We start from the raw sequence: 27,251 nt of genomic DNA, 5'->3' as shown, positions 1-27,251 counted from the left end.
AGTGGTAATGACAGTACTGCCACCACACATTCAAAGTCATAACAAGTTTAAAATTAAAAATGAAAATCATTGCTTGAGCCCTGGCACATCTTTCATTATAAATTAAGCACTGCTTACAAGGCACACTTTGTACACAGATTATTACAATAGTGGGTAGGGTGTGGACACAGAGGTACTTTCTGTCACAGCACTATTCATGTACAATGTGGAAATAATTTTAAAAAACAAAACAAAAACCCGAGCATGTAACTAAACAAGAGACAATTTTCAGCGAAACATCTTTCTGAAACCAAACAGTTTTTTCCTCTTCATGGCTTCGGAGGAGGAACTATATGTCCTTACAATTAGAACTAATTATTGGACTCACTAATAAGGGTGTTGAATAGAAGCAATCATATTCCCCATAAGAAGGATCAGAGGCAGTTTCCAATGAGAATCTCTTTTCTGGAGAGCATCATGATTTAAGTGTGGTCTGACTCAAAAGCTTTTCAGAATAATGCTTGTGGGCAGTATGAATCCATGTATCTTGCCAAAATAAAGATGCTTTACTCACTAAGAAACACCCTCAGGCCTCTAACTAGTGTCCTAGAAAATAATATCAGATTAGCATATCAGAGGTTGGAAGGGCAGAGGTAAATCCAGTCATCCTTTTCATAGTGGTTTATAAAGTTTTTGAGGTTTAATAATTTCATTTTCCCCTAACAATGTGAAATAGCACATTGTCTCCCTGTGAAAGACCAGCTATCAAATTCTGAAGTTAAAAAAACCCCAAAACACCCCAATAAAACCTGCCCAGATCCTCTGTTGCACATAGTCTCTGCCGACTATATCTGATGAGAAGGGGGAAGAGGGACAATGAAGGAATTGATCGTGGCTCTATGCTGACCCAGGGCTGTAGTGTAGCTTAGAACAGACTCGGAGCTGCTGTAAACAACCCTGGATGGTAATGACCCTCAAGGAGCTGTTCATGAGCTGAGAACAGCCAAGTGCTATTGTGCTCCAGTCATGCTTCTTTCCACCATACCATGCCCCGGTGCCAGGTCATTGATGTAGGGGAGAGACAACAAAGGAGCTGGCTATGCCACATGAGCAGAATTCTCAGCTTCTGAAAGCCAGCTGGTTTCTGGCTCCTTTGTGCCGCTGCAGCAGTGCAAAAGGACGAGAGGGGACTAGAGAATCAGGTCCAATATTTTTAAATTGGCATCTGTATCTGAGTCTTGTCCACAGAAAGCAAGTATCTGCATCCAAATTCCACTTATTTTGAAAAGCAGCACAAAAGGAAGGCTTCAAGTGCTCTTATTCATGTGTTATGTAAAGTGACAAACTCTACAGTTTGGAGGCAAGAAAATAAGGGCCCTGGATTAAAGGTTTTCCCTCAGTCTGGAAGGTAGAGGATTGGTTGGAAAAGATCCAGTAAAAGGATTGAGTTTCATTTCTGCCTGAATCAGGGTTGAGGTAACTGACAGGGCTCACAGCCAAGAAGGTGTTGGCTCCCGTTACGGCTGTACCCAATGTGGACTTTATACAATGGGAAAGTATCTCTGGTTATTTTTAGTTGTTCTGGTACTCCTTCCTCTTTTGAAGAAATTATAAAACATTATCTTGTCATCATATGTAAATTATGTTGTAGATTTTCAGTATTATGGGGTGACGTTCACCCCACCAAGGGTTATATATCAAGACTCCTGCAGCTGTTCTGCACAGTATTTTACTCTGAAGATACTCCAAAGTTCTGGTTGACTTCAATTTGGAATGAGGATTTTGCTATTATATGCTTTGTAAGGGAGGGACTGGTAAATGTCTGGACTTTGGAACTGACTTTGTGATTTTTGGATAGTACTCACACTCCATGGGGTGAATTAGCATGTGGTGTTCTTATGCAAACAATAAAAACAAAACAAAGAATGAATTAAAAGTTCATTTAAGAAAAAGAGCTTCAGTGTACGACTAAAACAATGCCATAAGAGCAACAATTTTTTAGCTGAAGTACATACTTGCCAAAAATATCTACCACGGTATAGAAACCTAGTGCTCAAAATCATCAATTTAACAGTACTCCAGATGCTGTTACTTAGTACAGCATCTTATCATGGACAGCTTAAATGCAGTCTTGAGACTACAGTTAGAATGCTTAGTGGACGACACACATCAGTCGACTAAAGACATTGTGGCCCCAATTCTGGTCTCAGTTATAGTACTGTAAATCAGTGGTGTTACTTTTGATTTACACCTGTGTAAATGAGAGCAGAATTTGGTCCAGTGTGTACTTACAGGTGACTTTTTTTTTAATACAGTTTTTAAAATCAAAACTGATTCATCTTGTGAAAAACTCACCCAACAGATCTACCGCATCCAATTGATATTTTGCCTCTGGCAACTGCACAGCATAGGGGCTCAGTTATCAGGATGGCTTACAACAGTCTGTGATATATATGGTTGTTTAAGGTAGTGAAAAAGAGTACTTCATATTACTGGAGACCAGTACTTACCTACCGCAAGGAGCATGACTATATATTAAGTCCTAAATGTTGGTCCCATCAGTGTTAAGAGTTTTCCATTTACTTCAGTCAAACCCAAGATTTGGCTCTAACTGCAAGACAGCTGGCAGATACACAGATAGAAACAGTGGCTTAGGATGCCATGAAACGAAACAATATAGAGAACACAAGATGGCAAAGAAATTATTTGTTTGCAAATGTTTACTACTTTGTTTTCCTCAACATTTAAAGGCCTTAATACTTAGGACCTTTTAAATGGGAACTTACATCTGCTCTGTATGGACTTCGCCTTATGTGCTTGGTCAAACTGCCTCTCTGTGTTGTGCTGAACACTTTATGCCAATATAATGTTATTCTGTTCCACCCAAGAAACAGCTCAATTTCAGTAATGTTGTATTATACGTTATAGTTGTAAAGTGCTTCAGGACTAGCACGAACTGAACTGTAAAATACTTTCCACAAAATAAAATCAAATTATAAATCATTCAAATCTTTAAATAAGTTTACTTCAACTTAAGTTTTTCCCCAGATATTATAGTGAAAAGTTTGTCAGGAACATGGAAACAAGAACCTTAAGTGAATATTGCAAATGTTTGCTGACAGCAAAGTTTACATCTATATTCTGCAAGCATTGTTTTGAAAACCTGATTAAGAGTTACTACATTCATTCCATAATGGAAACGAACTATAAAAGATACTCTGACTGGTCACTTAAGTTGTGTTTAGATTACTGAAGACTTCAAGGAACTATTTGACTGTAAGATTCAGAATTAATACATGTTAAGTACTTATCACTGACTGAAACTTATAAATGTATAATGAGGGAAGTGATCGTTCCCCTCTATTCAACACTGGTGAGGCCTCATCTGGAGTAGTGTGTCCAGTTTTGGGTCCCACACTACAAGGAGGATGTGGAAAAATTGGAAAGAGTCCAGCGGAGGGCAACAAAAATGATTAGGGGTCTGGAACACATGAGTTATGAGGAGAGGCTGAGGGAACTGGGGATGTTTAGTCTACGGAAGAGAAGAATGAGGGGGGATTTGATAGCTGCTTTCAACTACCTGAAAGGGGGTTCCAAAGAGGATGGCTCTAGACTGTTCTCAGTGGTAGCAGATGACAGAACAAGGAGTAATGGTCTCAAGTTGCAGTGGGGGAGATTTAGGTTGGATATTAGGAAAAACTTTTTCACTAGGAGAGTGGTGAAACACTGGAATGCGTTACCTAGGGAGGTGGTGGAATCTCCTTCCTTAGAAGTTTTTAAGGTCAGGCTTGACAAAGCCCTGGCTGGGATGATTTAATTGGGGATCGGCCCTGCTTTGAGCAGGGGGTTGGACTAGATGACCTCCTGAGGTCCCTTCCAACCCTGATATTCTATGATTCTATTGGTGTACCAATAAAATGAAATTTTGTTTCATGCCATTATAGCTACTCTTACAGTAGCAACAAAACAGTTACTTTACAGAATGATTAGAGAAAGTAAGCAGGGAAGAAAACCAGCAGATTTATGGAAAATAAGAAACTAAGATTAAAAATAATTTTTTACTCTTAAAGTATAGACGCTCCCAAGGTTACGCAAAACCCGACTTACGCAAAGTCACACTTACAGGAAAAGTTCCATAAGCTAGAAATAGGAGGTTGAGGGGTTTTTTGCGCATAACATTCAGGTATACATTTCCGACTTACACAAAATTTGAGGTATGCAAGGCTTTCCGGAACGGAACGATTGCGTAAGTCAGGGAGCATCTGTAGAAGTCTTCCAATAATGTCTTGTTTTACCACTCAAGGGACATATTCTGTTACATAATCTGAAACTATCTAGATTACTGCTTCCCAATAAAGGCAATTATGCAATTTCATACTGACCCCTTTCTGTAGCTTAATAGCAATCAAGTCTCATTTCTGAACAGTTTCTTTGCCTTAAGTTAATAGGAGCCCTTGCAAAAGATATGAATAAATGATATAACGTAAATGTGAAAAATTAAAGCTTGAATTAATTTTATTTGTGAAATTAACATTTTAACGATTATATATTTACAGCAATGTTGAAAATATAGTATTGGTTGAATCATGAATCATCATCATCATAAGAACGAGTATATAATGATTTTGTTTGGAACTTACTGAAAATTTGGTACAACATGTACAAAATTTTCCATCAATGTTTCAAGTAATCCATATCCCTGAAATTGTACTAGAAAGAGAGACTATCCTGCAAAATGTACTCAAAATACTGTGTACTCATACCTATAAAGATAATAAAAATCTATATCACTACAATATATTATTGTATGTATTATTCTATAATCACCCTCATCACCATAGTATGAGTGCCTTCCAGTAGTGCTTTAAGTGATGTAACTAACATCTATCCTTTACGGTTAGTTCTCTCTCTAATCCTCTCCCTGGTGGAGAATTGTGTGACCCCTGGAGTGTTTTGTTTTGCGAGTAATTGTGTGTTGTTTTTAAATGCAATTCTGTTCTGTGTTTATGTTAGAGAAGGTAGGTTGAAGAAGTGCAGCTTGCACTTTTTGTGGAAGGTGGTGAGGTTTGTGATAGTCCTTAGGGCCTGTGGGAGTTCATTCCACAATCTCAGATGAGCTCCTGAAAAAGCTCTGTCTCTTGCACAGATGAGCTTTACCTTTATGGTAGAAAGTTCCACTCAGCTGTCAACCGTGGTCTTCAACCTGGAGCTTTAGGCAATTTTTTTTTAGTTATGCTGGGCCCAAGGCATTGAGCAACTTAAAGAGAAGAATCAAGACCCTAAACTTGACTCTATATAGAGTATGGGAAGCCAGGGCAGAGACCAGGGTACAGGTTTGATACTCTCATGATAGCCAATGTCGCTGAGAAAACACGCTTTGGTGTTCTGCGCTAGTGTTTGCTAAGGGCTACACTCCGATATGTTGTAGTCCAGACAGAAGGGGACAAAGGCCTGATCATTGTCCATCATGACAGGATGCAGACTTCTAGATAGCTGGCGGTGGTAGAACATGTTATTTGTGGATGCACTTATGAGAAAGCTTAGCATCAGTGAGGAGTCCAGGAGGACTCCTAAACTATGGGCTGATTTGACCAATTATGGACATATACCTTCAGCCAAAGGAGAGCACATCCTGGTTGCAAATTCTTTGAAATGCTTTCTTCTACAAATCAGTATAACCTCTGTCTTGCTGAGGTACACCTTCAAACAGCTGTTTTTCATTCACGAGCTAATCTCATCAAAGGACTGGGCAATCTTGGTGGTAGTGGTACGGTTGTATATGAAGGATAGAAAGAGCTGTGTCTCATCTGCAATATTGCTGGCACTTGAGTCCATGTTATCTGACCAGTTCACCTAGTGGCTGCACGTATAGGACTAGAGAGAGAACTGATCTTTGTAGGACTTCACAGAGAGTGTCTAGTGGTGGAGATGCAGTTTCCCATCATTTGTCTTTGGATGCGTCCCTTCAGGAAGGGCTCAGACCATTTTAGGGCATTTCCCTGAACCTCTGCCACTTTTCTCAGGCAGGACAGCAGAGGTGCTGAGGAAGATGAGAATGGATGTCTACCCTTTATCCATTGACAGATCATCCATCACTGCCATTAAAGCTGTTTCTGTCCGATGTCCTGGCATGAATCCAGATTGTGCCAGGTCTAGGATGTTAGCTTCTATTAGATGAGCTTGTAGGTAGCCTTTGGCTAACTTCTCTATGAGCTTTTTCTGAAATGGAAGATTTGACACTGGGTTGTAGTTGAGGGTGAGAACCAATGTATTCAGAGTGGGTTTCCTCAATGTCAGTCACACCATTGTGAGTTTGAAGGAGGAAGCAATGAAGCATTGCTTATTGTGGTCATGAATGGCACCAGTTGCTTGTGACTCTCTTTCACCAGCCAGAAAGGTTTGCATCAGATTCACAGGTCTTGGGTAAAGCTCCTTTAGGATGTTCAGTACGTCTTGAGGAGTGAATTTATTAAACTCTGGAAATGCAGACAGGTTGTTTGGTGGCTGGTAGAAGGGGAGTCAATCCATGCTGTTTGAGAAGCCTTCCAGAAAGTGCAAGATCTTTTCATAGAACAGGATGATAGTTCTGCACAATGTTTGATGCTGGCTTCTGTGGTAGTCTGTTGGCACTCAGGATTGATGAAACCGTTTACCACACTGGATATTTCCTTAGGGATTTGGCAGCTTCAAAGGAGGATGAAAGGAGCATTCTCTTGGCTCATAATACAGCCTCAAGCTTTGAGAAATTCTTTAAATTCAGTTTCAAACTTCATTTTCTACCATAGATGCTTAAGTTTCCTTCTCTCTCTCTCTCTCTGGTGCAAGATGTCAGAAAACTAAGGAGATCTGTGTAGGCTATAGGGAAGAAGGTGGACAGTGTAATGATGGTGAAGGATAGCATATATTGATCATGATTCACCACAGCCTCAACTCCTTTTCCTGTGGGTGGAGTGCTGCTGTCCTTTAGCATGCTTTGGAATTGGACGGCATTTAAATTTTTGTGGTTGAATCAGAGCCAGGTGTCTTTCTTGTTGTCTGAGAGCAGGGAGAGCTCTGAGCACTTCCTTAATAAGGGAATGGTATGGCTAAGACAACGGTTGGATTGCAATCGCCTCTATATTGATATCTAATGAAAAGACCAAAATGTGATTAGCTGTGTGGGTTGGACCACAGAGGATATGTGAAAGACCTAGGAAGTAAGTGAGAAGAGTTTTGGGGCTTCTGCATCTGCAATCATGGATGTTTAAACGTTCAGGATGACAAGTCTGGGGTATTTCACTACCATCATTGACACTATACCAATTAGCTCCTTTGGATCCCTTTAGTTTTTGCTGGCCTATGTATCAGCACAAAATCTGTTAGCGTTTGCTTGGTTTCTGTTGGTAGACGAATGAATTCAAATGAACTTGTCTAATCTGAGGTACCTCTTTTGGATTTGAAACCAAACCTCTAGTATTGCAGAATATTTAACACATTTTTATAAGCATAGTGGTTTTTTTTTCAGCTCACTAGTGGTGAAAAATGCACTTTTATCCTTGATCCAATCTTAGAGGCTACAACGTTCAAAGCTGAGAATATTTTTTTTAATCAGGACTCCTGACTTCAGAATTAAGCAATTTTTGTCATGCCTCCACCCCTACAAAAATATACTTCTTTCTCATTCCAGAAAACAGTTGATCATCTAAAAGCTGTGCCTGCCAGAACTCCTACTGCTATGCTTGTAAACTGAATAGCACTTATAAAAGAGCTTTAAAAATAAAGTATTGAGAGATACTGTACCATCTCTCTATTTGCTTAAGCAATTTTTCTCAAATTAATCTTTTTTTGTTTTGGCCTGGCAAGTTACTTTTTCTGGCATCATCAAGACATTAGTTTCCCACTGAAATCAACAGAAGTTTGGGGGCAAAACTCATATGCACAACCCCAAAGATGTTTAATACTAGATATATTTAGCATATTTCATAGAAATCAGTCAATTGATTCACTGCTCCATCTTTGGGCTGATAAAGTGCTACTTCCACTCTAGTTTTTCTGCTCTTGAAAGAAGAGACAGATTTTTTTCTTCCAATCTTTAAAGGTTTTTAGGTAAAATGAGTGTTAAGAGCAAATAAAAGTTTTAACAATTAAAAAAAAAATTTACTTCCCTCTTAATCAGGTGTCCCTTACTTGATTTCTGTGATGTCTCAACCATATTGATTCTACAGTTGTCTTTATTGTCTTCCAAGATAAACAGGGTAGCCAAAATCTTCTTTTCCAATGTAAAACATGTCAGGGCAAAACAAATCTTTCAAGCCTTCTTTCCATAAAAAGCAGGATTTGCCCCTTTCCCCTTAAAGTTCTACAAACCTAATATTTTCCTATAAATTATTGGGGGTTAGGGGGCAGAGCAATGGAAAAAAGACTGAAGTGTGACATAGGGAAAAGCAAAAATCTAAGGACCCTCACGTGCCTGATTGTCTACTGAAATACTAAGGAAAGACTAAACAAGGAGAGAAATAAAACCAAGTGTGTTTTGACATATTGCTTTATATCCTCAAGAGTGCAGCACTCCAATAGCTCACTTGTCTCTGGTGCTCATTAGCTATGGACCTTTCATACTGATGAGGTAATTCCCTTAACACACTGTAAACCGTAGGATATCCTCCTCTCTCTGTTTCATGTTTTGACATTGGAAAAGGTCAGGAAAGTGTTTCGTATAACGCTAGGCACTGCTTAAAAAAAAGGGTGGGGGAGGGGGAAAAGAGAAATCAGAAGAAATAGACCCAAATAACCTTTTATCTGTACAGTCTAAGAAACCTAAACAAAAAAGCACTACAACAGAAATAAAATGTAGTCCATCATAATTTTGTCCACAGAAATTGATAGCAGCATCTAACATTTATTTTCAATAAAATGCTGAGTAAATAGCTGACAATATGGATCTAATCCTCATGGGAGCTTTGCTTACAGTAAATTCAGGGTGCACATCAGTTACAACGCAACAGTAATTTATTTTGTATGTTAAAAACTACTGCTCTACACATGACTTTTATTAAAAGTATACTTCCTGCATAACAGAGGCATGTAAAAATTAAATTAAGTCAGAAATAGAGGTATTTTGTTACACAACTTATGCCTCAAATATGGTCTACATTTCTTTAAAAGAGGAATTCAGTCAGGAATTAAAATTAATCAAACTGCAAATATTACACATGATCATTTCAATAAATGCAATTTTACACATAATTTCCAAAAGAACATTAAATAATTTGGTATTTCAAGAGTTTCCTAATTTGTGTTTTTGTTTTGTTTAACAACATTTTCATGTCAATTGCATTTATTCCACACAAATTGCAACTGCTACAACTGGGACTTTGTAAATTTCATGTGATAGTTATTTAATCCTGTGTTTTGTAACAGAAAAGAGAAAATTGCCTCAATGGAATACATATGCCTCAGCCAAAAACATAAATGGTGGAAAGCATTTTGAGATCATTTTGTAATGTATTAATTTCTTTTTAAAACAATGAGTGGAGTTTAGAATCTATCTTGTTTTATGTTTACATTAAAACTGAGGTTATTTTCTTCTTATCAAGAGGACAGATCAACTTCTTTTGTGGAGAAATATGCAGGAGGCAGCTAGAAAGGCAAAAAACTTAACAAGGTTCACCTTCAGAGTTCCTTGCAAATTGTCCCCTTAAGAAGGGGGGCGTGAGAGAAGCGTCTAGGGGGTCACTGAATGGGGATTGGACAAGTTCTCTGACCCACATGGATTCATGGGGGGGAGGGCGGGCGGAGACATCCAGGTCTGCTGAACCACATGGATGGTTCCTGTTTCCCCATGTGTCTCTGCTCTGCTGCCCCATGTTTCCCCTAGCAGCATGGCTCCTGCTGAAGCTTTGCTACCGTCTAAGTCCCACAGCAGCTGTACAAGAGCAGTCATGGCAGGGAACCCTCAAGTTAACACAAATGCAAACTATCAGAAGTGACTTGCAAAGGATTTATTTTAAAATTGGGTGTAAAAAAAATCCCCACTTTTTGCTACTTCAGCCTGACAGATGGTGGGGGTGTAAATGTTTTTCCTGCACCTTTCCCCTTAGGAATGGCAGGAATGTCAAGTCTAGTTAATCTTCCTTGGTTTTGCTGGAGGACTTGGGCAGAGGGATGGGGGAAGGAAGGGAGGAAATAAGGAGGAATGGGGTACTGAACCTTTAACAAAAACATAATTTCCCCAAAATGTTCATTAATCACTGGAGTTAAACAAATGCTAATAAAAACACTCAACTGTTCAGTTTTCAGTCCTATTTTGATATTTTTAATTCACTGCTCCTGCTGTCAGAGTGCTCCAATTGGACTTCTATGATAGGCAAGAACTGAATCTCTAAAGTAGAAAAAAAGTTTTTAAAATATATTATATAAGCCAAAACCTATCAACCTTCTTTATACATCTTACACAAACAAAAAGGTGAAATTCCACCCCTATTTTCAGGCTACCATTAACTTCCCAAACAATTTCCATTTGGAAATGCTGCAAGTCACCAGGAACAGAACCATGGAAGCAATCACTTCTACTCCTCCAGAAGCCCCAGAGAGCCCTTCCCAAGCAAAGTGCCAGTGCAGAGATTTCCTTGAAGGAGAAGGTAGTCTCCCTCCCCAACCCCATCCCTCATGAGAAAGAGCACTAGGCAGAGGAGAGGGTTTTCTTTTCATGCAGGGGACGATTCAGGCCAAGACTAGCACATTTGTTATGGAGAATTTCAAAGTAATTAAATGTCCACTATACCCCAATAAAGAAGCCTTTGAATAATAGTAAAGAAAGATGCTTTCTTCCCGTTCCAGGAAAAGCTCACAAAGGATCTATTTTAATACCATAGTCACAAAAATAATACACTAAATGTGAAACTACTTTGCCTGCATTTGTTCTATGCATTTAATCTTTCTTATACCCTAGATTCTTGGATACAACTGCATTGCCAATAACTTGTTAAAGGAATAAGAACTGTGCATCATAAGGCACAACAGGGAATGAATTATAGTATATTAATCATTCAGGGCTAGTGTGTTTTTAGGCACAAGACTCAAGTCATAGTGCCATCAACTCTTTAATTAGACCAATAATACTTTATAAATCATTCTCCCATATCTTACTGAGACATTTTTATTAAATATAGCCAGATCTTCAGTTAAGCTTTTAAAATACTTTTCATTATATCCCATTTTACATTATCCTAACTTGTTTATGTTTATTCCATACACACACACACAGACAGACATGATATACATATGTATACAAATATAAAATGTTACCATTATAATACAGCAAAAACCTTTGGAATAGTCACCTTTTGGGCTGAAATGTCCCATGCTTGGTATCTGCCTGAAGGCAAGTGTCTTTGGAAAGTACAAGCAAACTTTTTAGTCATTTTTAAATAAGGGAGAGCAAAACTGGACTGGATACTGTATATTACAGTATTGCCAACTCATGATGTTTTCATGCATGATGGGATTTCAGAAGAACTGGAGCTCACCTAGCAACGATGCGAGAACCTCCAGCTCACTCAAAAGTTCAGTCCTGCTAAAAGCCAGCAGATTTTCTGCCCTCTTCTTATCGTTCTCATAGGAAGGGAGGGAACAAAGATCCCAGCAGCCCAGCCCTGCTCCCACCTCCTCCCTCCCCTCCTGAGAGAACTACGGGCAGGCTGGTTACTCTGCTCTTTCCACAGCCTGGGAAGGGCAGGGGGTGAAGAGCCCCTGGAGCTGCTCCCCCAAGCCTGGGAAGGAGGAGGGGATCTTGCTGCTGCCGCCCCATGCCTAGGAGGAGGTTGAAGAACTCTAGGAGCAGCATAAGTGAGGCTGGGGTGGAGGACTGAACTGATGGGAGACAAGATAAGTTGCTGGGCAGGGGACAGGCAGATGTGGGAGTGAGATCTCCTTTAGCAGGGGACAAAATCACCTTACCCAATCTGTTTGTAAGACTGGCCACACTTATTGTCACACATGCATGCAGACACCGGGGATGGGTAGGGGGAGGTCAAAAATTAAAAATTAGTTAGTACGTACCCATTACACCTCTGGCCTGCTGGTTTGAAATGCAGAGCTGCAAAACACTGGTGAAGTAGACTTTTCTCCCAAACAAGTCCACCTTTTTCGCTTCCCGATTTTTAGGGGAAACCCCTAAATGAAACCCCTGATGCTCCCTTTGGTTTGCAGCATCCACCACCAAAGAGTCGGGTGGAGGGTGAGAATAGAGATGCTCATATCCCCTTGAGGGGACGAAATAGCATCTCTCATTTCTCTTCACTGTAGGGGGCAAAGAGGCCAGCATCTGCCACAAAGCTTTTGGGGTCTCAGTTATAGTTTTGATGAGTGGCAGCACAGTGCGCAAGGGCCCAGAGGGGGCGAGGATGTCCACCATGGGATCAGCATCCTCTACAGCTCTTCTGCCTGGATCCCCAGATTCTGGGCCACCCTGTGTAACAGCTGTTGCAGGACCCTTCTATCTTCCAAAGCGGGGCCCGTTGAAGTGCCCACAACGGCCTTATCTGAAGAGGAGGAGGACAAGAGCATTGGCATGTGACCTTAGTCACTTACCTCGGCCACAAAAGGGTCACGTTGTTTGTTGGACTGCTTTAACACCGGCGCCGGGGTGGTCGCTGGTACGGAGGCCTGAGCGGCAGGCGCAGCTATCAGCATCGTCTCCAGTGCCAGCTGCTGCAAGGGGTGAAGAATGCCAACGCGACCAATGCCAACCCGGATCTTGATGTCTGGCTCTGACCCTGTGCTTGATGATAGGCCCAGGGAGTCCAAAAGGACCATTGAGCTGGTGGTTGCCATTGAGGTGGTCACGGCACCAAAGGAGGTTGGCAGTGTCGCCGAGATCTAGACCTTCCGCTGCTGGACCTATGTGTCTGATAGGACTAAGCCTCAGAGGTCTCTGAAAACAAACACTACAGAGGAGCGGTACTGGGTGGTGCCGATGAGTGGTGCTGGACCTTTGGGGATTGGTGTGGTCCCCCCACATGGGCAGCTGGCCCCGGGGAGTAGCACCGCAGAGATTGGGAGCGGTGCGACATCATCGCTGACTTGCCCATAGATGGGATAGGTGGCCTGGTTATCACCAGTGCCTCGTCCCTTGGAGAAGGTGGTGCCATCAGGCAAATAAGGTCATATGCTGCCTCAAGTCTCCAGAGTGGAGGGGAGTTGAATATCCCAGCCATGACGGTCTGGAGAATGGTAGTGGGCCAGACTTGACTGGACCCCTTGCAGGGCAGAAGTCAACAACCCCTGGGAGGTGCCGGGCCCAACATAGGCTGGATAGGCTGAGGCCTCCCTGTTGCTGTGCACGGAGGAGGTGTGGCACTCAGTACAGGCTCTGCCGAGCCAGGGTCAGACTGCGGGCGGACGGCTGCCTCCATGAGGAGAATTCGGAGTCTCTGCTCACGATCCTTAAGGGTCCTTGGACAAAACCCTTTGTAAATGCAGCACTTGTCCTTCTCGTGACTCTTGCAGAGGCACTTCAAATAAGAGATGTGCAGGTTGCTTTTTGGCATCAATTTACCGCAGACTTCACATGGTTTGAACCCTGGTGACCAAGGCATGCTCCTGGTATTGGGGGACGAAACGGGGGGTGGAGGGGGAACCCCCGCAACAAAAACTTAGAGAAACTACTAACACTGCTAATACTACTAACTAAGAATCTATATACAAATGACAGTGGGACATTGCTAGAGGCTCTTGCAGAAGCAACAGCGAGGGAAGTTCCAGCTAGCCGTCACCAGAGGTATGAAGGAACTGAGGGGAAGGGGGAGGGGTGGGTCAGCAGGGCCCTATACTGGGCGCCATGAAGGTGCGAGTCCCAGGGGCACCCAGGCTGATCCTATAGACACTGCTAGGGGAAAAGTCTTCTGGCTGTTGTGCACACGGCGCACGCACACCTGATTGGAATGGACATGAACAAGCACTCAAAGAACTTCTCCTGGATCTCTGCCCAAAGCAGAGGGAAGCACACCGTGCAGAGCAGCTGCTCCTTAGCTCCTGTCCCTTCCCTGCACACGTGCATACACACACGCATGCACACACACACACTAGCTACAGAGCACAGACCACACAGCTGCAGGGCCTGTGCATTCTATCTTGAACATGGGATTGAAATGAAGGCTGTTTCAAAAGCTTTTCCTCAGTTCCACTTTGTGTAGCAGAAGGTAGCTTGTGTACCAGTTTGTAAGCTACTTTGGGATCATTTGTATAAAAGGTACTATGTAAACCTAAGGCATTAGCAATAGAACTAGAGTGTGGTTTTTCCATTTGGAATCCTCCTTAGCCAATCACTCAATTTCTCCCCTCCGTTTTATAATCTTCAATTTAAAAAACAAAAAACAAAATGCTTCACCTCACTGCTGAGAGGGTTTTTGAAGGTTTTTCCCTAAATTCTCATTGAACTAGGAATATATTTCAAAACCAACACACTGCTGAGAGATTCCTTTACTGACTACAGTGCCTATCCATCAAACTTTGGTGCTATCTTCAAGCTATCCATCTTTGCTAACTTGCATTTTAAAAAACAAATAAATAAATAAAAGTATACCAGCCATAGTGGTGATTCTCATGTTGAGCTTCTGCAGAAAATATAAACAGGCACTTCATAAACTATGGTATAAAGCTATGCCTGATAAACCTGTTTGTCATTAATATTAATGAATAAACACATCCGGATAAATAAAGGATTTATTTTAGCTCTATTCTCCAACTTTATGTAATGAATATGAAGATGCCTTTGGAGGAAACTAACATTTATTCACTCTCTTGGCAATAGTTTTTTTGTGGGTTTGTTTAGTTTGGTTATTTTATCAGTCGTTACTGACATACAGTAAAAGTGCATTACATTTTTTCAGTCATATCAGGAGGAAGAAAACATTGTGCAGTACTAAGTATCAGATCAAAAATTTTGAAATAAAATTGATATACCCTGCTCCATATTTTCCAGACACTAATAAAATTAGTTCAAAGTTTCCAAAAACTTCCTCTTAATTGGTCTTTCTAAGCACTTTAGTCCACTTCAAATAGAAACTTAAGTGGCATTTTGACATTGAATTTGTGGAGAAAGACCTCCTCAGAATGAGCAAGTCATAGGAAAAATGTTGTCTAGATGAGTGTTCAGTGTGGAACTCTGACAACATTTTGGTCCTGTATTCCTTCCTAAACACCCCACCCGCTTCCTCTCCCCTTAGTTAAATTAAAGTTAAGGTTGAGCACACAGTACTAAACAGCTTCGGAAGAACATTACTGTTAAAACCAAACCAACCAAAAAAAAAAAAACGCTAAGCCTTGGAAACCCTGGAAACTCTCAATTAAGTTTCCACTTGAAAAACAAATCACTAAGAACAAACATTGGTAAGTACAGAAATACACAGTTAAGGCCAGCCAGACAACCATAACTAAGCACTGGCACCCATCTTTCACCCTTCCTTAATACCATTCCTGTAATTTATGTGGTCTTTTAGATTAAGAATTTTTCCTTAATTCAAGTATATTTTAATAATCCTACAAGATTTAAGAAGTCTACAAGGGACAAATAATACATTTTGGAAAAGGGCTCATACTCATAAGGCTTGCCCTTGGAGTTTAGAAATAGGCACTGCAGAACACTGACTATATGAAACTGTGAGAGCCACTACCGTTAGAGCTGGGTGAAAAGATGGTTACTCACCTTTGTAACTGTTGTTCTTCGAGATGTGTTGCTCATGTCCATTCCAATTAGGTGTGCGCACGCCATGTGCACAATCATCGGAAGATTTTTACCCTAGCAACATCCGGTGGATTGGCTGAGACGCCCCCTGGAGTGGCGCCTTCATGGCGCCAAATATATGCCCCAGCCGACCCAGCACCCCCTCAGTTCCTTCTTGCCGGCTACTCTGACAGAGGGGAAGGAGGGTGGGTTTGGAATGGATAAGAGCAACACATCTCGAAAAACAACAATTACAAAGGTGAGTAACCGTCTTTTCTTCTTCGTGTGCTTGCTCATATTGATTCCAATCAGGTGACTCCCAAGCCTTACCTAGGTGGTGGGGTCGGAGTGAGGTGTCGTGGAGTAAAGAACTGCTGAAGCAAATCCCATCTCACCTCTTCACTGCTGGACTATCGCATAGTGGGTAGCAAAGGTATGTACCGATGACCAAGTTGCTGCTCTACGTATCTCCTGAATTGGTACGTGAGCCAGGAAAGCGGAGGACAAAGTTTGAGCCTGGGTGGAGTGGGCAGTAAGGTGTGTAGTTGAGACACCAGCCAAGTCATAGCATGCACAGATGCATGATGTGATCCAGGACGAGATGCGCTGGGCGGAGACCGGGAGGTCTTTCATCTGGTCTGCCACAGCAACAAACAGCTGAGTTGTTTTCCTAAAAGTTTTCATTTGCTCGATGTAAAAGGCGAGGGCTCTGCAAACGTCTAGGGAGTGCAGCTGCTGGTCCCATCGAGAGGCGTGCAGCTTCGGATAGAAGACAGGGAGGAAGATGTCTTGGTTGACATGGAAGGCAGAGACCACCTTAGGAAGGAAGGCCGGGTGTGGTCGCAGCTGTACCTTTTCCTTGTGGAACACCGTGTATGGCAGTTCCGACGTGAGGGCTCTAAGCTCAGACACATGCCTCGCTGAGGTGATAGCTACAAGGAAGGCTGTCTTCCAGGAAAGGTTCAGGAGCAAGCAAGTGGCCATCGGCTCGAACGGAGCACTCATGAGTCTGGATAGGACCAGGTTGAGGTCCCACATAGGGACCGGATGTTGAATTTGCAGGTACAGGCGTTCCAATCCCTTGAGGAACCTGCTGACCAGGGCATTGGAAAAGACCGAGCACCCATTTTCACCCAGGTGGAAGGCCAAAATCGCTGCTAGATGTACTCTGATGGATGAAACTGCCAAGCCCTGCTGTTTCAAGGACAAGAGGTAGTCCAAGATGGTAGGTACTGGTGCTGCAGGGGGGCCGTATCACCCAGAGTACACCAGCAGGAAAAATACTTCCACTTAGCTGAATAATTGGATCTTGTAGAGGTCTTTCTGCTACCCAGAAGGACCTGTTGCACTGAGCGGGAGCCACGTAGCTCAGATTGAGTTAGCCATGCAGCATCCACGCTGTGAGGTGGAGGGATCGCAGGTTGGGATGGCAGAGTCATCTGTGTCCTTGCGTGATCAGGTCCGGCCACAACAGAAGTGGAATTGGAGTGATCACGTACACCACTCTCCTAGAGCTGTCACAGTGCTGTCTGGGCCATGCCGGGGCGACCAAAATTAAGCGGGCTCTGTCCCTGCGCAACTTGAGCAGGACCCTGTGGACTAACAGGAATGGAGAAAAAGCATAACAGGTGGTCTTTCCACGGTATTAGGAAGGCGTCTGACAGGGAACCCAGGGAGCATCCTTGGAGAGAGCAGAACACCTGGCACTTCCGATTCTCACAAGAGGCGAATAGATCTATGTGGGGAAACCCCCCACTTCTGGAAGACAGAGTGGATGACGTCCGGGCGAATCGACCACTCGTGAGCCTGGAAGGATCTGCTGAAGCGGTCCACTAAGGTGTTCTGGACTCCTGGGAGAAAAGACACCACTAGATGGATCTAGTGGGCTATGCAGAATTCCCACAGGAGAATGGCTTCCTGACAGAGGGGGGGACGATCATGCTCCCTCTTGTTTGTTGATATAAAACATGGCCATTGTGTTGTCTGTGAGAACTGCAACACAACGGCCCTGAAGGTGCCTGTGAAATACTTGACAAGCCAGGTGCACTGGTCTCAGCTCCTGTACACTGATGTGCAGGAATATCTCGTGTGGATCAAAGGCCCTGCGTGCAAAGGTTGCCAAAGTGAGCACCCCAACCCAGAGAAGATGCGTCCATGGTTAGGGCCAGGCAGGGCTGTGGGGCATGGAACGGTACCCCCTCGACTACTGACTTGGGGTTCAGCCACCAGTTCAGGGAGCCTAAGATGTCCAGTGGTACCGTGACCACCATGTCCATGCTATGCCAGCCTGGATGTCATACGGTTGAGAGCCAGGCCTGAAGTGAACAGAGGCGTAGTCTGGCGTGTCTGGTCACAAATGTACAAGACGCCATGTGTCCCAGGAGATCTAGGCACGTCCATACTGTCAAGGTCGGGAAGCCTTGCAGGCTGCGGATGATGTTCACTAGGGCCTCAAAACGTGCATCCAATAGAAACACGTGGGCGACTCTCAAATCTAGGACTGCACCAATGAAGTCTATCCTTTGGGTCGGCTCCAAAGTGGACTTTTCTACACTGAGCAGCAGGCCTAGTTGTCTGAACATGCTCATGGTGAACTGAACATGAGATTGCACCAGGTCCCTGGAGCAGCCCCAAATGAGGCAGTGGTCGAAGTACGGAAACACTTGGATCTGATGTCGATGAAGGGAGGCAGCTATGACAGCCATACACTTTGTAAAGACCCTTGATGTCATGGATAGACCGAAGGGAAGGACGGTAAACTGGAAGTGCTGTTGGTTGACCACAAAGCGAAGGAAATGCCTGTGGGGCGGGTAAATCGCTATATGGAAATACGCATCCTTCATGTCGAGGGCGGCGTACCAGTCTCCAGGAAAGGAATAATGGTCCCTAGGGAAACTATGCAGAACTTCAACTTTACCATGAATTTGTTGCGTCCGCACAGGTCCAGGATGGGCTGTAGCCTCCCCCTTTGCCTTGGGGATTAGGAAATATCACCTGCCCCTCAGTTCCCTAGGAACCTCCTCTATCGCTCCTATAGCTAGGAGCGTTTGCACCTCCTGTAGAAGGAGTTGCTCGTGAGAAGGGTCCCTGAAGAGGGACAGGGAGGGAGGGTGGGAGCGGGGGAATAAAGCAAATTGAAGGCTGTATCCACTTTCCACCATGCGTAGGACCCAGCGGTCTGATGTTATACGAGACCACGCACAGAGGAAATGGAAGAGGCGGTTGTAGAAGGGCGGGGAAGGATCCAGGAAGGATCCTGGAAGGAGACTGGTGCTCCGCCCTCGGGTGCACCTTCAAAAGTGTTGTTTGGGTCCTGCCGATGGTTTGGGGGGGACCCTGGTTCTGGTCCGTCTGCTCACCAGGCTGTCTCCGCCTACCACCTTGGCCACATCTTCTAACGAAGATGTCTTGGCCGGGGGGTTGGTGTAGGTGCGCTGCGGTTGGGGTCGGAAGGGCCTACGTTGCGTTACCGGGGTATGCATGCCCAGTGAACGCATGATGGCCCGGTTGTCCTTCAGACTCTGAATCCTGGAGTCTGTCTTCTCCAAGAAGAGACCCTGGCCATCAAAGGGTAGGTCCTGTATGGTCTGCTGGAGTTCAGGTGGGAGACTGGAGACCTGTAGCCAGGAGATACGGCGCATAGCTACTCCCGAGGCTAGAGTCCTAGCTGCGGAGTCTGCCACGTCTAACGAGGCTTCTAGAGACATTCTGGCTACTTTCTTGCCCTCCTCTACTAAAACTCCAAAATCCTCCCTGGACTCTTGAGGGATAAGCTCCTTGAACTTCTGTATCGAGGTCCAGGTATTTTAAATTGTATCAGCTCAAGAGGGCCTGCTAGTTAGCCACTCTGAGCTATAAGCCACCAGTAGAGTATATTTTGCGCCCGAATGAATCCAGGAGTCTAGCGTCCTTGGATTTAGACGCGGGGGCTTGTTGGCCGTGTTTCTCCCTCTTGTTAATGGACTGTACAAGGAGGGAGCACAGCTGGGGGTGAGTATACAAGTACTCGAAGTCTTTGGAGGGGACAAAATATTTCCCCTCCACCCCCTTAGCAGTAGGAGGAATAGAGGCCGGAGATTGCCAGATTGTAATGGCATTAGCCTGAATAGTCCGAACGAAGGGCAAGGCTATTCTGGACGGTGTGTAGGCAGACAGAATGTCCACTACTGGATCCTCTACCTCCACCACCTCCTCCACCTGGAGGTTCATGTTTTGTGCCACCCCGCTGAGCCGCTCCTGCTGGGCATGGAGATCTATAGGTGGGGGTCCAGAGGAGGACGTACCCGCTACCGCCTCGTCTGGGGAAGACGAGGATACCCCCGGGACTAACGGGTCCTGGGGAAGGTCTTGCTGGAGAGGGTCTGGTTGCCCTAGGTCCACCACGCTAGGGGCGTGGGCCTGGACTGGGGGCAGGGAAGTCGCCTCCAAGCCACCCGGGGGAGGGTGACTCAGTGGCCTCTGGTACCCGGGGCTCCAAGTGGGCAGAGCGAGAAGCCCCCGAGGGGACACCCTGTGCCTGATGGTAAGCCCAAGGAGTCCAAAAGGACCATTGCGGAGGACCCTGAGTAGGGTCCTGGCCTTCGTCCTGCCATTGGCTAGAGCCGTCCACCTCTTGGTCCTGGACATGGTAGCCACTTCCTGCTTGAGATGACCGTAAGGCGGAGCGGGAAAGCCAAGGTGGTGCAGAGTATGTTTGCGGTGCTGTCTTGGCATGTGGTACTGCACTACACCGGGGAGATGGAGATCAGTGTCGCGATCCCGATCGGTACCGGTGGCCATATCAGTGCTGGGAGCTGGATCTGGACCACGACAAAGATCTATGGGTGGATCGGCTCTGGGATCAACTCCGAGTAAATTGGCACTCAGACCAGCACTGTGATCGGTGCCAGGACCTGGACCGGTAAGAACCGTACTGAGAAGATCTTTGTGAGGCTGAGCGGTGCCACGACTACACCCGGTGCCAGATGGTGATAGGTGCCGGGACTGCAAGCAGTGCCATGAACAAGACCAGCGTTTGGATCAGGACGATGACCGGGGACCGGGATCGGTGCCATCCTATCTCGCTTTATGACAGAGGGTGTAGCATGGAGGGCTTTCCTTTTGAGGGAACAGCCCATACTGGCAGCACCAGAGGCTGCAATGGTCCCGGCTCGGTGAGCGCAATCAGGTCGCGCGCCATGGAGAATGTCTCCGGCATGGACGGTGGCCTAAGCTCAACCACGGTGCGCACTGGGGAGCTTACATGCACCGGACTCGATGGCCATTGCGGTGCGGGAGTGAACGGTGGAGGGGTTGGTGCCTTTGCCGGTCGCTCCAACACTGGCCACAGCTCCGAGGGAGGCACAGGTGGCGCCAGCGATTGCAAAGGGGCAGCCTGTTGCTTGTGCTGCCTCTTCGGTCCCAGAGACAGGGAGCGACGTCGCGCTGGTGGGGGGCCGGAAGTCTCTGCCGACGTCCGGACGTTGCACTGAGCGCTCCAGTGCCGCAGGCGTGCTCTGAACTGACGAAGTTGACTCCGGGTCTTGGTGCAGCGCCGAGGACATCAGGCTAAGTGCCGCTTCTATAAGGAGCTGCTTCAGGTGAAAGTCCCGCTCCTTTTTAGTCCGAGGCTTGAATGTCTTGCAAATGCAGCATTTGTCAGCTTGATGGGATTCCCCCAGGCACTTCAAGCAGGAGTTGTGGGGGTCTCCCGTAGGCATCGGCTTGAGGCAGGCCGAGGATGGTTTGAAACCTGGAGACCTAGGCATCAGCCCGGGTACAAGGAGGGAGGGAAGAGGATAGCTCCTTACCCCCCAACTACTATTTACACTAAGAACTATAACTACTTACTAAAGAACTACTAACAACTATTTAAAACTATTTACAACTATTAACGAGTGCTAACAAGAGAAGCTAGGGAAAGTGGAGTTCAGCTAAGTGGCGTTCCACAGTTCCAACAACCGTCACAGGCAGTAAGAAGGAACTGAGGGGGCGCTAGGTCGGCTGGGGCATATATTCGGCGCCGTGAAGGCGCCACTCCAGGGGGCACCGCAGCCAACCCACCAGGTGTTGCTAGGGTAAAAATCTTCCGACGATCGTGCACACAGCACACACACCCCTAATTGGAATCGATATGAGCAAGCACTTGAAGAAGAACAACAGATTTTTTCAATTCCCTGTCAATTTTCAAAAGTTGAAAAACAATTGTTTTGGGTTGAAGCAAAACAAAATTTGTCAAAATTCTTGGTGAACAAAAAAAAAAATATTAAATATATGTGGGTCAAACAAACTGACCCAAAATGTAATGTCTTGTTCTGAGTTACAATTAAAAAAAAAAAGTAAATGAAATTTTGAAAAAAGTAATTTCAAATCGAATGTTTTGTTTTGAAAATGTCAGAACCATCTTTCAGTTTTCAAAATTTTTCAGTCTCCCCCATCTTCTTTGCAGAAGAACAATTCTGCAAAACTGACACAAATTCGTAAAATGTATTGGTGTCACCAAATGCACATTGCCAAAAAAGTTTGGGTTCAAAAATGTTACCGAACTAGTCACCAGGGTCCTATTTTGTGGCTTTTACCCAAGTAGTACCTTAAAGATCTAGAACTACAGGCTTGTTTATATTAGAAAAGTTGCATCCACATAACTAGGTCATCTTAAAATCAGTCTAGTTACTACTATACTTAAATTGGTTTAAGCCTCACTTAAATTGATCTATTTTGATTTAGTAAGAGCTGGTCTACACACAAATCTTGCACTTGTTTAACTAAAACTGATTTTAGTTAAACCATCCAAATTGTATCTGAGGACCAGCTCTTATCAAATTAAACTAAACTGGATTAGTTAACCAATGCTACATGTAGGGTGTCCACATTAGGAATTTGCACATGTGTAACTAGATCAATTTTAAGTTGATTTAGTTTACACCTGTGCAACTTTTCTAATATAGATCCAGCCTAGGAGTTTGGATCCATACACACACTGTACTTCTGTTTTTAATTACACTTGTAATTATATCTTTTTGGAATATTGCCCTTCATATGTTCTGTTGAAATCCAGAAAGGATTGAAATGGTATCTTTTTCTGTGGCCTCTGTATGGATATAAAAGAAGGCAAGAGTTGTGTAAATTTAATGAAAGATACAAATGCAGTGTTGTTTAAGTGATACCATAGTTAGGGCACTACCAAATTCACAGCCATGAAAAACACGTCATGGACTGTGAAATCTTGTCTCCCCCTGTGAATCTGGTCTTGTGTGTGCTTTTACCCTATACTATACCATACCAATTTCACAGGGGAGACCAGAGTTTCTCAAATTGGGGGTCCTGACCCAAAAGGGAGTTGCGGGGGGTGGGAGGGAGGGGGTCACAAGGTTATTTTTGGGGGTGGGGGGAATCATGGGTATTGCCACCTTTACTTCTGTGCTGCCTTCAGAGCTGGGTGTCCAGAGAGCAGCAGCTGTTGGCGGGGCACCCTGCTCTGAAGGCAGCACCCCGCCAGTTGCAGCACAGAAGTAAGCGTGGCAATGCCATACCATGGCACCTTACTTCTGCACTACTGCCTTGAGAGCTGGACGGCTGGAGAGTGGCAGCTGACTGAGGACACAGCTCTGCAGGCAGCAGCACAGAAGTAAGGATGGCAATATCATATCATGCCATCCTTACTTCTGCGCTGCTGCTGGCGGCGGTTCTGCCTTCAGAATTGGGTTCCTGGCCAGCAGCTGCTGCGGCTCTCTGGCCACCCAGTTCTGAAGGCAGCACCCCACCAGCAGCAGCACAGAAGTAAGGATACCAGTATCGCAACCCCCTACAATAACCTTGTGACCACCCCGCCCCCCCAACAACTCCGTTTTGGGTCAGGACCCCTGCAATTACAACACCATGAAATTGACCAAAATGGACCCTGAATTTGGTAGGGCCCTGACCATAGTATACAATCTCCATAAAATTAAGTTATTCCTGTATGAAGTTCTTGATTGCAGTGGTTAAGCAAAACTAAGTTATTGACAAACACGATTGTGTCTACATTTGTTTGATAAACCAGAGGCAATGTTAAAACAGTTTGGCTTACCTTCACAGTGGGGTTTCCGTAATTTGCCTAGGTTCTCTGTGAGCTGAAACCATTCCCACTAAGAAAATGACCTTCCCTGTAAGAAACTTGAGCTTACAAGTATCAAATGACTCAAAAATATCTTTCAGCAGATTAGTCAGAACCACATTAATATTCCACAACTTAGGAGAATATTATATATCAAACGCAACATGTATCTGATGAATATGGACCAAAGGGAAATGGATGTACCTTCAACACATTCATGAAATAGTAACTAATGAACTCTGATGGAATTCATCTGTAAACTCAGGCTCTGGTAGGTGAAGAAGGCTGGCAAGCATTTTTGGGTGGGTGAGATTTTGGGTGTTTTGACTATGTCATCCGTCTTTGCGTTCCTACATTGACTCCCCCTTTTCTATTACATCAAACATAAATTGCTTGTATTCCCTTTCAAGGTCCTTCTCAGTCAATCCCCACCCTATTATCTCTCAATTGCTATTCATGTTTGCTTCACCATGATGCCAGTCTCCATCAGTCACTTGTTAAATTTAAAGAAAAGCACCTGCATGCTCTCTCCCATTCCGGCCCTTATGCTTAGGAGGAGCTTCCCCAATCATCCACCTCCAAATCCCTCCTCAAAACACTCTTCTGCCTGGTGCCTATATAAATCTTGACAACAGTTAGACTGTTGGTATGCTGAGGCTACTGCCTGTGAGGTTGACCGGTACTGTTTCATGGTACTTCCCTGTCTTTCTTTGTTCATCCCTTGTTTCTTGTTTTATGCCTAGATTGTAAGCTTCTTGGGGCAAGGACTGTCTGTCTTTGTACAGCAGCTACCACATGCATCCCCATGATTAGGGTTACTAGGCACTATGGTAATACAAATAATAAAAAAGTATTCAGCAAAGTGCAAATGCCAATTTAAGCAGTAAAGATGTTTTTCTAGTCAGCTTCTTCTGAATAGTGAAGCTTGAGACAACTGCTTAGACACACTTGTAAGAAATTTGTTGCAACCTAGTTTCTTCTCATTAGCACTTAGGCAAACAACAGTTCCACCAGACATTAAAGAAGAGCAGCCCACATTCCAATTATATTACTAGAAAATTGTTATATATCTTGTTTAAACATTCTGAATAACTTAAGTCTGACATACCAATTAAGGCTCTGGAATATTGAGCTTTGTTATGTTTTACCACTCTCAGCATTTCAATGTTAAATACTAATTACAAACAAAAACCCTCAATACAAACTTTTGTCCACATTCACTTCACACAAACTCAAAGAACTTTGTTAAGAAGCTTTCCATGTGGGGGAAACTTAACTCTTATTTACATATCTTACTGAAAGAAAATTGTGAGCACAATATTAAAGAGAAATGAAGCCTTATGATAAGAGATTGTATTTGTTTCAATATTTGCTTCAGTTACTAGTTGCATCATTAATTGTCATATGGGAAACATGCACAAACACATCCATGTTTATGCAACACACAACTACACCAAATAGTTCTAAAGGTGATTATGTTGTCCAAATAGCCAACCAACTGCTGAATAATTCAGAATACCATGTGATCTACCCCAGTATCCTGAAAAAGGCAACATCTTCAAGATACTGTCAAAGCTTAGCACATTTAGCTTTTTCCTCCTGTCCTATCAACAAAGCTCTCCCATTTTTGATGTGAACAAGGAATTTTTTTTAAGTCAGTTTAATTGCCCTACATCTGTCAGCAATCCAAACTTGGTGAGCTTCAAAACTCTGGAAGTGTCACAGCATACATTATTCTAGTAAGAACAGACAGATTATTTTCTTATAATAGGAGGCTGCTTAAGGCAAACAAAGACAGTATACTATTTTCACTCTATGCCCACCTTATGATTAGAAAAGGAACTTCCATCCATGCTGAAAAATGAGTTTCACTGTGTCTGCATTTCTGAAATGTATTTCCATACACACTCTCACTGGGGAATAGGGGTCATCATCATAAGACATAATATGCATCATAGAATTTGAAATTTAAGATTTCACTCTTGAAAACAGTCATACATGTAAGTAACTTTATGCAAGAGCAGTGTCATTGAGTTCAGTGGGACAAAGTGTGTCAAGTTAAGCACGTGTGTGTTTTTTGGATCACAGCCTAAGGCCTAAATGTGAACAGATACAAGTTTGGACTAGAATGGGAAGGTAATCAGTTCGTAAAGTATGAGATCATTAATACACTATTCACACACTTAGTAGTGTTTAGAACTACCTGAAATTTTATTTTAAAAAAAGTGTTAGAGAATATTACTGGATGATTTAAACAATTAGTCAAGAAATGCTAAAATTAACTTTGCACATACAATATCATATCAATTTTTTCCAAAGTACCTGCAATGTCTTATTATTTTAAACTTATAATAATTTCATAATAATCCAGTACAGCACTCCCCAAGCAAAATGGCTGTTAATTGACGACTGGGAGGGTGCTCTGCCCCAGCCCCCTAAGCTCAGTTCAGTACACTTGTACAGTTTGGTAATAATTGCCTGTGCTCTGAAGCTCTAGACTGGTCAACTATGCCCTTTCTTACTCCTCATTGCAACTGGGAAGAGAAGGACTGAGTACACACAGACCAAATCAATAGCTGTTTACAGGATCCTTAGAATCTGATGCCTGAGCCTTTGTGCTGCAAGCCCCAGGGAAATTCTTGCAGGGAAAAAGTCTTGTTGCTTGATGAGTATTCCAATATTTTAGTACATTTCTCAAGATACTTACTTGGCACAATTGAAAAATCCCATGCAGAGTTACCTTTAAAGAAGGGAAAATATTTACTTAATTTTTCTTCCTTGAAGATATTCTCTCACAGGATTCTTGCACAACCACAAACCTCTTCTGAGTGTTTGCAGGGATGTTTTGAGGGCACTGCGTATTTTGTTTCTTTTGTAATATATTTTGGTACTCACTTTAAAAATGTACCTTATTTTTATTGGCTTTTTCTGGGATCTATTTGCGTCTTTGGGAAGGTTCTGGGTGTTGAGGTATTGGTAGTGGGAACGTGGGACATTGAACAGTGCTTCAAAAGGGTAAAAAATTGTAAGAGTTTGCCTTGTCTTCCTGGCAGAGAAGCTACTAAGCTTTGTAAGAGAGTGGCTTCTTCCTGTGTCCTCCCTAATATCCCTGGGACAGAACCTACGCATGTTCAGTCAGATAGTTTCCAATTTATAGAATTTCTATGCACCACTAGCAATATTTGCAAGCCAGCAGTGCTTCAAAAGCCAGACTCTAGAGAATGAAACAGATTTAGCTTTTACAAAACCCTAGGACACTCCATACAAAAAAGTATTTTAAGAGGATGTAAAGATAGTTGTACAACTAAGTATTCAAAAAGTAGGAAATGTCATTGTTAAAGTTGTTCCTGTAACCTTAACTCTTGCTTTTGTGCATATTTATTACAGTAACTTAATTATATGTTCATATAATTTCTCAAACACCACAAAATAGAGTATCTTTTCTACATTATATATGAATATAGCCTCTTACAATACTTCATACCATTTCTGCCT

This window comes from Caretta caretta, chromosome 3 (genome assembly GCF_965140235.1).
Source record: "Caretta caretta isolate rCarCar2 chromosome 3, rCarCar1.hap1, whole genome shotgun sequence".
Lineage (NCBI taxonomy): Eukaryota > Metazoa > Chordata > Testudines > Cheloniidae > Caretta > Caretta caretta.
This window is presented reverse-complemented; position numbering follows the sequence as displayed.